The sequence below is a fragment of the Canis aureus genome, chromosome 17, assembly GCF_053574225.1.
Source record: "Canis aureus isolate CA01 chromosome 17, VMU_Caureus_v.1.0, whole genome shotgun sequence".
In the NCBI taxonomy this organism is placed as follows: Eukaryota; Metazoa; Chordata; class Mammalia; order Carnivora; family Canidae; genus Canis; species Canis aureus.
Genome location: NC_135627.1, coordinates 53376996 through 53389312, shown reverse-complemented (window position 1 = coordinate 53389312; position 12317 = coordinate 53376996). Strand labels below are relative to the sequence as shown.

The window sequence follows — 12317 nt, the reverse complement described above, 5'->3', positions numbered from 1 at the left end:
CAAATTTTTGTGTGAACATATGTTCTTAATTTTCCTGGGTCCAGCAATTAGAGATTAGCTAAATAACATAATAAATAACTATGTAGCTGTCTAAAGGAATGATACAGAGTTGTGTATGTTCGTATGGACAGACTCATTAAATGAAAATACCAGAAATACCAGGTAAAGTGCGCATTGGGAAAAAAAAAACCATTTTATAATCATAGATAAACAAACAAATGAATAAATATGCAAAAAAAAAAGAATTCAGAGATACCAGGAGGAGTATAATTGTTTCAAGTCTCCCCTTCCCCTAATACAAACTCCACTCTGCAGTTGCCTTTAGAACATTAAAAAGGGGATGTACCAGTGTGCTTATGTTAAGAAGAAAACAACAACCAAAAAAAACCTCACTAATTACATAACTTAAAGGTAATCTTATTTCACCTCCTTGGTAAGATTTCCATGAATGTGCAATTAAGATAATTGCCAGTAACTATGTGAGTTTAGTCAAAGCAGGAAGTATGCTGCCGTAAAACTTGTGTGGGTACAATTAAAAAATAAAAAAGGAAAACATCTGTTAATGCTCTTGAAGAACTTTCAGTATTTTCAGTCCTACGATATCACCCCCCAAAAATGCCATAAAAATGCCATAAAAATGCCATAAATCTTAGCTTTGTCCCCACATAGCCGTGGATTCCCAGAGGAGTTCTCCCATTTACCTGTTTTCCTTTAGTTTTGTGGAAATCTTTCCCGAGCAGATGCTGCTCTAATTTACTTTGGTGGCCTCCGGTGACCCTTGCTTCCAGTGTTCACACCTTGGGGGGGTCCTCTCCCCTGGAATCTGGATTGGCCTGTGACTCACAATAACCAATACAATGTGGCCACCATGAAAGTGATGCCCAGCCAATTCTGTGCCTAACCCTTAAGAACTTTCTGGCAGCTTCTGCTTCTGTGCTCTCCAGAGCTCTAAGCCACCATGTGAGAAGTCTGGGAACCTGGCTGGAGAGACCACATGGAGAGGCCACAGAGAGAGGCCACACGAAGAGAGAGGCCCTGAGATCCCAGTGATCCCAGCATCCTTCTAGACTCATTGACTAAGTGGAGCCAAGTGGCCACGAAAGGGACCAGCAGGGGAGCTACCCAGCTGAACCCCGCCCCGGTACTGAATCCTGGGCAAAAAACTGGTCATTGTGTCTTAAATCAAAAATTTGGGGATGGTGGTGGAAGGGGAGGTGGGCGGGGGGTGGGGGTGACTGGGTGGCGGGCACTGAGGGGGGCACTTGATGGGATGAGCACTGGGTGTTATTCTGTATGTTGACAAATTGAACACCAATAAAAAATAAATTTATTAAAAAAAAGTTTGGGGATGATTTCTATGCAGCAGTAAGTGACTAAAAGGAATAACTCATTCTTTTTTCGGGAGAGGTGTAGGGAATGTTGAAGGAATTTAACTAACCTTACCCCAAAGGGTTAGGAACTAACTTCCTCATGTTGCAAGTGGGCCCTTCCCTAATCAACCCTTTCCATATCATTGGTAGAGAGACCGAGAGGGTTAAAAGCCAGGTGGAACCAAGAGCTTAAAGGGTCTTCATTTCCTTCAGCCCACACCTTTTCATCACAGTAGCAGCCCCTTTCCATTAAAGCTGCACATCTCAAGTTTTTCTCTCCATCTGCTGTTTTCATGTGTGAGCGCGCCTGCTAAGTATACTCCAACACCCGTTCATTTCCTAGAAGATTCCTTTAGCCTGCCTTTCCAGCTTGACTATTCCCCTGGAACCTACTGTCCTGAGTGTCTCTTCTCATTTTCTTTTTACCTTCTCCATCCCATGGACCATCACAGTTTCTCCCGAACACCTGTTCTTAAAGCATGCACGCTGGGCCAGCAGCACCAGCAGCGCCTGGGAGTTTATTAGAAAATGCAATTTCAGATTCCACCTCAGACCTACTGAAGCAGAAACTCCAGAGACGGGGCTTGTGATCTGTTTTAACAAGTCCTCTAGGTGATTTCTTTCTTTTTTTAATTTTAATTTTAATTTTTTTATTATTTTATTTTATTTTTCTCTAGGTGATTTCTAATGTACGCTAATGTTTGAAGGCCACCGCCTTGGAACACAGGTCAGCAAAGTTTTTCTGTAAAGAGCCAGGTAGTAAATATTCTAGACTTTGGAAGCCATAAAATGAAAGCAGGCACAAACAACATGTAAATGAATGAGCAGCACTGGGTTCTGAAACAATATCACTAACGGGTACTCATATTTGAGTTTCATACAGTTTTCATGTATCGCAAAATATTGCTCTTTTCATTCTTTTCAACCCTTTAAAAATGTGAAAACGATTCCTAGCTTGAAAAGCAGGCAGTGGACTGAGGATGGCCTGCAAGCCTCAGTTTGTAAACACTGGCCCTAGAACATCTCTGGTTTGCTCTTACTCGGGGCACCTTTGGCTGTTGCATCCATCTATAGTTCAACAATCTTTTCTTTCTGAGGTCTCCAGCTGATCTCCCACATTCTTGGCCATCAATCTTCCCTGAAGATCTTGAGGAAATGTCTCCATTGGGACCATTGGATCTGATAAAGAAGAGGTCTGTATATGGCTCCCAGCCAGGGCCTTCCTTCACCATGAGAATTTACTCAGCCTCAGGTCAGCCTTAATGGGAGTGGATTCAGGCCACTCGGCTCCCAGCAGACTGATAGTATAGTCCATGATGAGCTTTCCCCCACCCTCCACTGACTCCAATAAAGGAAGAATGGAACAGAGATGACCCCTTCAGAGTCATTCCAGGCAGAAATGATCTTGGACCGGGCCACATCCCAGGAGCTACTTCCCTCTGGAGCTCTGCTCCCAGGACTGGGTGCTCCTTGGGGGCTGGAATCAGGGTTGTTTGTTTAGTGCCACTCCAAATCACACCTCCCTCCCATGTGGGCTAGGGAAGGAGAAATGTGTGTGTCTTGGCACAGTTGAGAGAGGGCGCACAGGGAGCAGAGGGCTGGGAAGGTAGCATGCATCAGAGTCTTCTAATTTTAAAAGGAAAAATAATAACCCTGAGTCCTGCTGCTCTCTGGAATACCGACCTCATTCCTCTCCCCTTCTCTTGCTTTCCCCAGGGAAAGCACAGCTACCTTAATGGCAAGTGGTGTTTACTTTCTCATGCCTCACACAGTCACAAATGCTCACAGCCATTAGACAGCTTCCTCCTCCTCCTCCGCCACTGCTCTGGGAATAGCAGCACTTCCAGGCTCCGGCGCTAAATGGCAAGCAGATGGAAATTTTTTTTTTTGGGGGGTGGGGTACTATTAAAAGAGGCAAAACATTTCAGGGCTTCTTGTTTCTGGCAAAGCTGATGGTGTTGTTGCTGTTGTTGTTGCTATATACGTAAAGCAGAAGGGTGTTAAATCGGTGGACTTCTTCTCCTGCTTCAGAATCCCTCTCCTGGAACACAGGAACACAGTGCATCTGTCATTGTCTACAAGCTTCCCCAGATGGAGCTCAGCAGGAGCCCTTAGGTGGGGTCCCGGGCTGCAGCCTGAGCGAAAGAGTGGCTTCCTCACCAGGGATTGTGTCACACTGCATGCAGGAAGAGTAGGGATGGGCTGCTAGCACCCCTGGGACAATTGTCATCATTAGCAGTTATCATGAATGGTGCTCTCCACACAAGAGATGATGAAGTAGAGGCATAGAGAGATCAAGTAGCTCGCTCAAGGTCACCCAAGTCGAGTGCCCAAAGCCGATTGCAGTTCCAGGTGTATCTGGTTCCATGTTCCTTCCACCACTCCGTGGTACCCCCTACTCACCCCACCAGCATCCACTAGTCCTAATTAGCCCTTGTTCTAGTCCTAGCACTTCAGGGTGCGATGTGCCTTATGTCGTTCTAAGCACCTCACATAATTAACTCATTTAATTATCATCATTATATAGTAGACACCATTATTATCCAAATGTACGTAAGAGGTAATTGAAATACAAAGCTAACAAGTAGCTCAGTTACCATCTGAACCCAAGCCCAGCAGCTTTAGACACTTGCTGTCAGCCACTGCACTACAGGCTCTGGATGGAGACAATAAGGTTAGAATCCTTGGTTAGCTGTGTGATCTTTGGCAACTTATGTAATATCTCTGAATCTCAGCCATTTTATTTGTAACATGGGCCCAACAGGGTTAACAGCAAGAAGTTAGTCAACTGTCCCCTAACAGCTTACTTGCCAGGCAGGTAGCATATAATTTAATAAATGGAGGTTTATTTATTATCATAGAGTCTATCCAGGCTAAAGGGAGGGAAACACAGACTTTTAAACCTTTTTTTAGTGATTTTTTTCTTATTAAAAAATACACGTACATTATAGAAAATGCAGACAAGGGTGAGGACAACAGTCTCAAAATTCCAGCAGTATGTGATTATTATTATTTTGATGTTTATTCTTCTGATTTTCTTCTATGCATATATATCCAATTATTCTATAAGGTTGAGATTATATTGTACATTCTGTGGTACAATAAATTGTGTATTATGAACATATTTCTACATCATTAGACCTTCTACAATGTCATTTTGGAAAACAGTTTGCACCGAGGGGTTGCACTGTGATTTTTTTTTAAAGATTTTTATTTATTTATTTATTTATTTATTTATTTATTTATTTATTCATAGAGACACAGAGAAGAGAGGCAGAGACACAGAGAAGAGAGGCAGAAACAGGCACCACGCAGGGAGCCTGACATGGGACTCGATCCCAGGTCTCCAGGATCACGCCCTGGGCCGCAGGCGGTACTAAACCTCTGCACCACTGGGGCTGCCCTGCACTATGATTTTTACAATCAATTCTATTGTTGGATATTCAGGTTGCTTTCAGTTTTTCCCTATTTTATAAGTAAAGCTTTGATGAGAATTCTTGAGTTAAATGGAAGAACACAGCCTTTTGATACTTAAGCACCCATTTGAAACCTGGATCTGAGTCCCTTTCTGGCCCCATATTCACCTTGTAACCTTAACGAGTTACCCTTTATGAGTTTCAATTTTTCCACTGGTGAAGGAAGACAACAGTACTAATAACCACCTCACAAAATGACTAGAAGCATTAAATTGAGAGACTCAGCATAGACCCTCAATGTGTACCTGTCAGGTCAAATGATATGCATATTTTCAAGACGTAGGATAAAATTGCTCTATTACCTTCCAGAAAGGTTGAGCTATTTATATCCTTGCCAGCAGTGTAAGAACAGTACCCATTTCCTTAGGAACTTGATAACATTGAATATTAACATAAAAAAAAAAACCACTGTTAATTTGATTGGCAAAAAAAAAATTCAGTGCTGTTTTAATTTGCATTTCTGATCATGTGGATTTTTAAATAAATGTGTACCTTATGTGAGTCCCCTGGTTCTACTGACTGAGGGAAGAGAATGCTGACAAGTGAACAAAAATACTCAAAATGAAGGATGGCAAAGAGTCGTAAGATATGCAGCTGAAAGGGAGAGACCAGACTTGGGAGAATAATATTTCATAGGCAAATAAACTGTGCCTCCAGACACCTGACCTCGTATTTGTAGGCAATACTTTATATGGGGTTGTCTGGAGATTTGAGGCACCCCAAATCCAATGTTTAGAATCTAAGTCTCTGTTGGAAGACAGATGAGGGTGATGAACCTGTTCTCCCCAATTGCTTTGCCACATGGCTCCAGACCTGGCCCTCCTTCCTGTGTGGCAGGGGCATCAGCTCCAACAGCCTCTGGTCCTGGTGCCTTCAGCCTCCCACAGCCACAGGCAGGGGGCGAAGGACCAGCAGGACAAGACTGCCATCAGATTGATGATGCAATTGCTCTGGAAGCTGCTAACGAGAAAGGGTAAGCCAACTTCTGTCAATTAAGGAGCACTAAAACTCTGAGAGTTAGTCCTTGGCCCTTTGTGGCTTTCTTCTAGCTCAGAGGAAAATAAGCAGAATATGGAAAAGGGGCTGAATCCAGCCTTCACGAATCCAGGTTACCAGACTTGTAGGGTGTCGCCTACACCCCCACACAAACATAATGAGAGGTACTTTCAATTTTGCCAGGTTCATCTACTGATTTATTTATTGCCTGAGGTCCTTTGCGGTGCACTTGTTACTCTGACCTAGAACCAGAACTGACTGATTCACTCAATCATGCTTGATGCTGTGGATCGGAGATACACAAAATATGGTCAGGTCCTAAAGATGTCCTTTAAAAAAGGGTTTATGTATTTATTTGAGAGAGTAAGAGAGAGCACGTGGGGTGTGGGAGAAGAGCAGAGGGAGAGAATCTTCGAGCAGACTCACCACTGAGTGCAGAGCCCAACGTAGGATGTGATCTCAGGACCCATGAGATGATGACCTGAGCGAAAACCAGGAGTCAGACCCTTAACCAGCTGAGCTACCCAGGGGCCCTCCGACGATGCTTTTAATGACTTGGGGGAAATTCTCAACCACTTGCAAATTTGATGCCTTCGGAAACTTGTAAGTACATTTTTAAAAATATATGTAACTGTTAACAGGTACAAAAGAGCTTCCGCTCCTGTCTCTTGAAGGACAATGATGGGTATAGGCTAGATGGAAAGGGGACATCCTGCTCTGGGAGCCACAAACCAGCCTGTGACCTCCCTCTGCCATGTGTTGTCCACTTTGAACACTTCCAGTGGCCAGCGCTCAGACCCCAGGTGGCGGCTGTGGCCCGAGTCCCACCACTTCTCAGACCACTTCCAAGACTACACGCTCTGCCTTACTGGTGGGCAGGCCCCCAAATCCTCATGGCCAACCATCTTTCTGTCTCCTAGGACACTCCAGCACTTTCTAAGCACCCACTTTTTGGCAGACGAAGCTGATAAATTCCTTTTAAATGATAAAGTCCTCTTCCCTGCTTTTCTCCATTGTCCTCAAGGAAGACCCTTGTGCTGTTTCTCCTGCTCAATTTCTCAGGTCATTGGCCTCACTTGTCACATGTGTTCGTCTTGCCACCTCCATGTTCACCTCCCATAGCCAGTCTATCCTTGTATCTTTCTGATTTCACCTCCCGAATATCAAGTCTGCTCACCTCTGATCATCTCCAGCACTGTCACCTTCTTTCAGGCTACCATCATCGCTCCCCAGGACTCCTGAAACTTTGGTTTCCACATCTTTACTCATCTCTCTAATCTATTCTCCCCACCAAACCTGGGAGATCTTAAAATACTTGAACAGCTTCCCATTGCTTTTAGGAAAGTTACAAGTCTTTAACACTAGTCCAGAGACACAGGTTTAGCTTCACCTCACAGCCTGATTCCCTGGGCATCTGCCACACTGGCCACAGCCATCTTTCAGTTTCTTGGACCATCCCTGTGCCCTTCTGCCACTGGGCCTCCACACTCGTACTTTTCTCAGTCTGAACCACTTTCCCCCTTGAAATCGCGTGAATCCTTCAGCTCTCCACCCAAAAGTCATCTCCTCATAGATGTTTTTCCTTATTCCCCTGACCAAGGCAAACCCCGTACATGTTCTTAGCTCTCCATGTAATTTGTCCGTCATGGGCTCTTTCACAATTCATACATTTACATTTATGTACTTATTTAACTTCTGTCTATAGCCAATTAGACTCTAAAATACATGAAGGAAGAGACATGGTGTTCTTACTACTGTATCTCTAGCACACGTTTGGTCTATAGTAAATAATCAGTAAATTTTTTATTAGAATAACGAATGAAGAAATGATTTAACAAGGAGCAGATAGTTTTCTCAAGAAACTCTAAGATTTGGCCTCAGAAATAGAAACTACTTGTCTCTGTATGTAGGAATCGTCTTGGTTTTGTCACTTTGGGGAATTCTGGGTAACAGGATCAAGGAGGCATTTATCTTTGAGGTTCCATGAATAGGGGGAATCACCTCAGACTTTCTATTCTTTTGTGCCAATTTTGCTCATCATCTCGATGATTTAGGGTAAGCATGGTGTAAGGCAATACAGTAAATGTGTTTGATTTGTTTACTTCTTCTCCCAACACCACCTACTTTTGACCTACTCGCAGATTTATGCAGGGTCCCTCTGGTGCTGAAAGGGTTCCTGCATAAATCTGTGAGTAGGTCAAAAGTAGGTCATTGCTGCCCCAATCACTTGATCCTTAAAAAGATGTCTTGCCTTTGTCATCACTTTGATGGTTCTCAGGAGTACTGGTGAGGCAGTCCATAGAATGCCCCTCAATTTGTGTTTGTCTGATATTTTCTTTTTCTTTCTTTCTTTCTTTCTTTCTTTCTTTCTTTCTTTCTTTCTTTTCTTTTTCTTTCTTCTTTTTTTTTCTAATTGAAATATATATGATATATAATTTTGTGTAAGTTTAAGGTGTACAACATGTTGATTTGATATATTTATATATTGCAATATGATTGCCATTGTAGTTTTAGCTAGATAAAGGGCATACAGGAACCTCCCTAATATCTTCACAACTTTCTAATATAAAATTGTTATATTCAAATATTTGTTAGTTAAAATTAAAAGTTTCTTTTTTTATTTGTAATCATTCTTTTCCATATACATGGGTAACAATTGAGCATATGCATGCATAGGCACTGTGGACCATATTTCCTCCAGGCTCTTCATGTGGAATATGATCCTTTCCCATCCATCTATCCTAATCTTACTTGAATTTCTAGGTCCCCTAAAGTTCCATAAGAATAATTGTCCCCTTTCTTGAGTAATTGCCATGTGCCAAACAATGTGCTGAGCAAATACACTTGGTGGAATGGGTGCCATTTTCTCTGTTTTTAAAATAAGGAAGTGAAAGAACTGAAGTGTGTAGAGACTCTGAATGACTCATTCAGTGTCATCTAGCTGGCTCTCAAATCATACATTTAATCTCACTGTGCCCTGCTGCTTCCATTTATTCCAGGAAATGATTCTTGGTCAGTTTTGATCTTACTGACCCTCTCTTCTTCTGAATTGCTATAGTTCCATCTGGCTGTGACACTCAACTCCAGATTGTATGATGTTCTGTGCTAATTTGTTGGGCTTATAGGTAGCTTCCCCTTTTCTCCCCATTTGTCGTTGTGCAGAAGAGTGATGGCTACCATCTCTGTCCCTCATGCATTGGGCTAAGGTTGGTCTGCACCAGGAACCTTTTATAATTACTTACTGCACACCATGGATGGAGCAGTGGAAAAAATGGAGGAGTTCACTGAGGGAGCAAACCATGTGAGAAGGATGGCTGAGTGAACTTCCTATAACACATGGGGTGCCTGGTGAGTCAGTCAAGCCTTCAGAAGTATTATGGTAGTTTTGTTCACATTTGCACATGTCCCAAGCAGCTGAATAATCATAAAAGGAAGTATTACATCCATGGAAAAGGCAAGCAATAATCTCCTTTGAAAACAAACAGTGTATATCTTATCGATGGGATGACATTTGGCAAAATAGAAAAACATATGCTGTGGTGGTGAGTGTTAAAATAACAAACCACAGCCCAAACCAAGCATAACAAACCAAGCAGCTTGGTTTTTCTTAATTACAAGTTGTTACAGCTCTTTTCCTTTCTGGATTGTGAGCCCCTATCCTAATTGTCTCACAGACTTGGAGTGAGGAGACTCTTCAGCCTGTATTTACATCATTAACCATTCACCATCATATTGTCTTGCTAACCAGTTTTCCCTACACATGCTTGTTGAGTTTGGTTTGGTTTCGTGTTTTTAATTGTATGCCCATTGCTTAACTACTTTTTCTTCATATTCAATCTAAATTCCTCCTACCTCTGCTTCTAGTCATGAAGCACCCCCTCTCTCAAATCCTTTAGGTCACAATAGTCAGGCTAAGTTGCTTTCTTTCTCAGGCATTTTGAATGAGACTCACTCTTCTGAATCCATTTTCAGAAAAGCAGGTCATACTCATAAAGAATAGACTTCTTGAGTGGTGACTTTCTGGCTCATCATTCATCACTTTCTGGTGAACAATGGGAAATAAATTTCATGTGACTCCAGGCAGGTATCAGGCAAGATCCTCTGTTGAGCCCTGTGAGGATATAAGTAATTTTATGGAACTGGAAAAAAAAATAATAAGTTCTCTGTTTTTCAAACCTGAGATTTCACCTTTCATTTTAAAATCTCAATTGCTTCCACTTTTATCATTTCAGTAAATCCTGGGAAATGATCCTGAGGAGTTTATTAGTATGGTTTGAAGACAGAAGAGTGCTCCAGTGAGTAAGGGACATAAAGGGGTGCCCCCCCCAATTCAACAGTAGGTGCAGTCTTGGATTTATTAAACCAGAGGTTATGGTACAGGAAAAGGTAATGAGCCATGTGGACCCTTTAGTTCTAAACGGCTTTTACCTAATTGTGACTCAGCTCCACAGGATGAAAAATCATTTGGCTACAGCCCATAATCAAGAGATATTCACACTACAAAAGAAAGTCTCTAAAGACTGACCCCAGACTTGACTTGTAATTATTACCGCAAGGCGTTTGAAAGCTCTAGCAGAGATTTTGACTTAAAATTAGTTGAAGAGAAGGAAAAATTCATCTTCTACCCTTCAAGGTCTTCCTGCTGGACTAATAATTAAATTTACATGAGATAGATTAACGGGAGTAAAAACCAGAGTTTTATTACGTGCACATAGAGGCCCAATAATGAAACTGAGACCTAAAGAAATGACCAAGGCAGGCAGTTTTTATACTTGCTAGGCAAAGAGATGATAAATCTGTGAGGAATTGATGAGACAAAGAAAAGTTAGCATTGGGAACTTTGACTGGTAAGGAATTCCAAACAGAATTTGGGCTGGGGTGGTAAATTAGTAAAAAGTAACACGGGTTGTTTATATAGCATGCTTGGTTTTAAATTCTCTCTCTGGTGAGAAGGTTGTTTCTTTACCTCCTGGTACTGGGAGGGTACCTTTCCCATGGGAGGTTTATTTGCTGCTTTCCCGGTGGCGGGAGCAGGCAAAGGAGGGTCTGAGTGTCTTGCTTGCACTGGCTATCTCATAAGTAACTTGTGTTTAGAATAATCAATCTGCCAAAGTGGTCCATTTGGGGGCAGCCTGCCCTTGCCCCTACACAGCCTAGTATCTTTCCTTGGTAGACTAAGCAACTGTCCTACATCTTTGAGGAATAGCGAACTTAGAATTAAGGTGGAATACACTAACCTTGATTGGGCATGTGGGATTTCAAACAGGGATGAGAGGAACATTCTGAGGACAAGATTCTCTGGGGCAGCATGGCTATTAATAGGTGGAGATCAACAGCCTGACTGTGCATGTCTCTGTTAGAAACCTGATGCCTAGAATTGAGCCACCAACTGGAACCCTTGCAAACTGGTCAGAATGGCTACTGAGTGAGCAAAGGAGCCTCTACGTGTTTCCTCTCTGGAGAAACCCTGGCTCACAACACGGCCTTCCCAGTCACCTCTTGACAGACAGAAAAACAGCATTATCCAATTCTTCAAGAATAGGCATAAAACAGGGGCTGCTGAGTATAGGGATGGGGTACCATAGACAAAATACACCTATGTTATTGTACTTGAGAAGCCCATTCCATGAAGAAATTCTGAATAGTTCAAATATGATCCAGGCCCAAACCTAAAGAGTTATGCTAATTTTTTCCCCAAAGGCTAATTTGAAAATGTTGCCTTACTTTTCATCTGTGCTCAGCTTCATTCATTCATTGATTCATTCACTGATTCATTCGTTCACTCATTCACCAGCCAGGAACCAGGCCCTGGGTGGGGTATGGGAGATAGAAGGGTGAATGAGGCACAAGATACTCCTAGGCTGAAGAGTAAAGGGCAGGCACAGCCTCATTATTGAAACTGCTTCTTCCTGAAAATATTATCACTGCAGTTGCTGTAGTTTTCTGGAAGTAGCTTGTTAACTGAATGAAGAGATGTTGTTGTTACTTTGGGGACTCAAGTTTAGTGGTGACACACCCCAAACAAGTGGCATGCCAACAACTTTCCCCAATAGTCGGGGGGTGCTCAACTGCAGGCAACCACTTTTAGGGAAGAGTCTTTTTTTTTTAAGATTTATTTATTTATTTATTTATTTATTTATTTATTTATTTATGATAGAGAGAGGGGCGGGGCAGAGACACAGGAGGAGAGAGAAGCAGGCTCCATGCAGGGAGTCCGACATGGCACTCGATCCCGGGACTCCAGGATTGCTCCCTGGGCCAAAGGCAGGCGCTAAATCCCTGAGCCACCCAGGGATCCCCTAGGGAAGAGTCTTGATAGAAATCTCTGCAGGGATAGTTCCTGGTATCAATGGGGGTGGGGCAGGACAGGTCATCTGACCTGCTTTTATTCCCAAAGGGATCCTAAGGAAATTAACCACAGCCCTCTGTGACTGGTGAGTGGATAAAAGGAGTAGAAAACCAGTTAGCAAGGCTG

The 12317-nt window shown here is 42.6% G+C and overlaps 1 protein-coding gene across 1 annotated transcript in view; it reads right to left on the bottom strand.

Moving 5' to 3' along the window:
- Nucleotides 1–12317, bottom strand: part of FAM216B (family with sequence similarity 216 member B) — a 72856-nt gene that overhangs the window by 20775 nt on the left and 39764 nt on the right.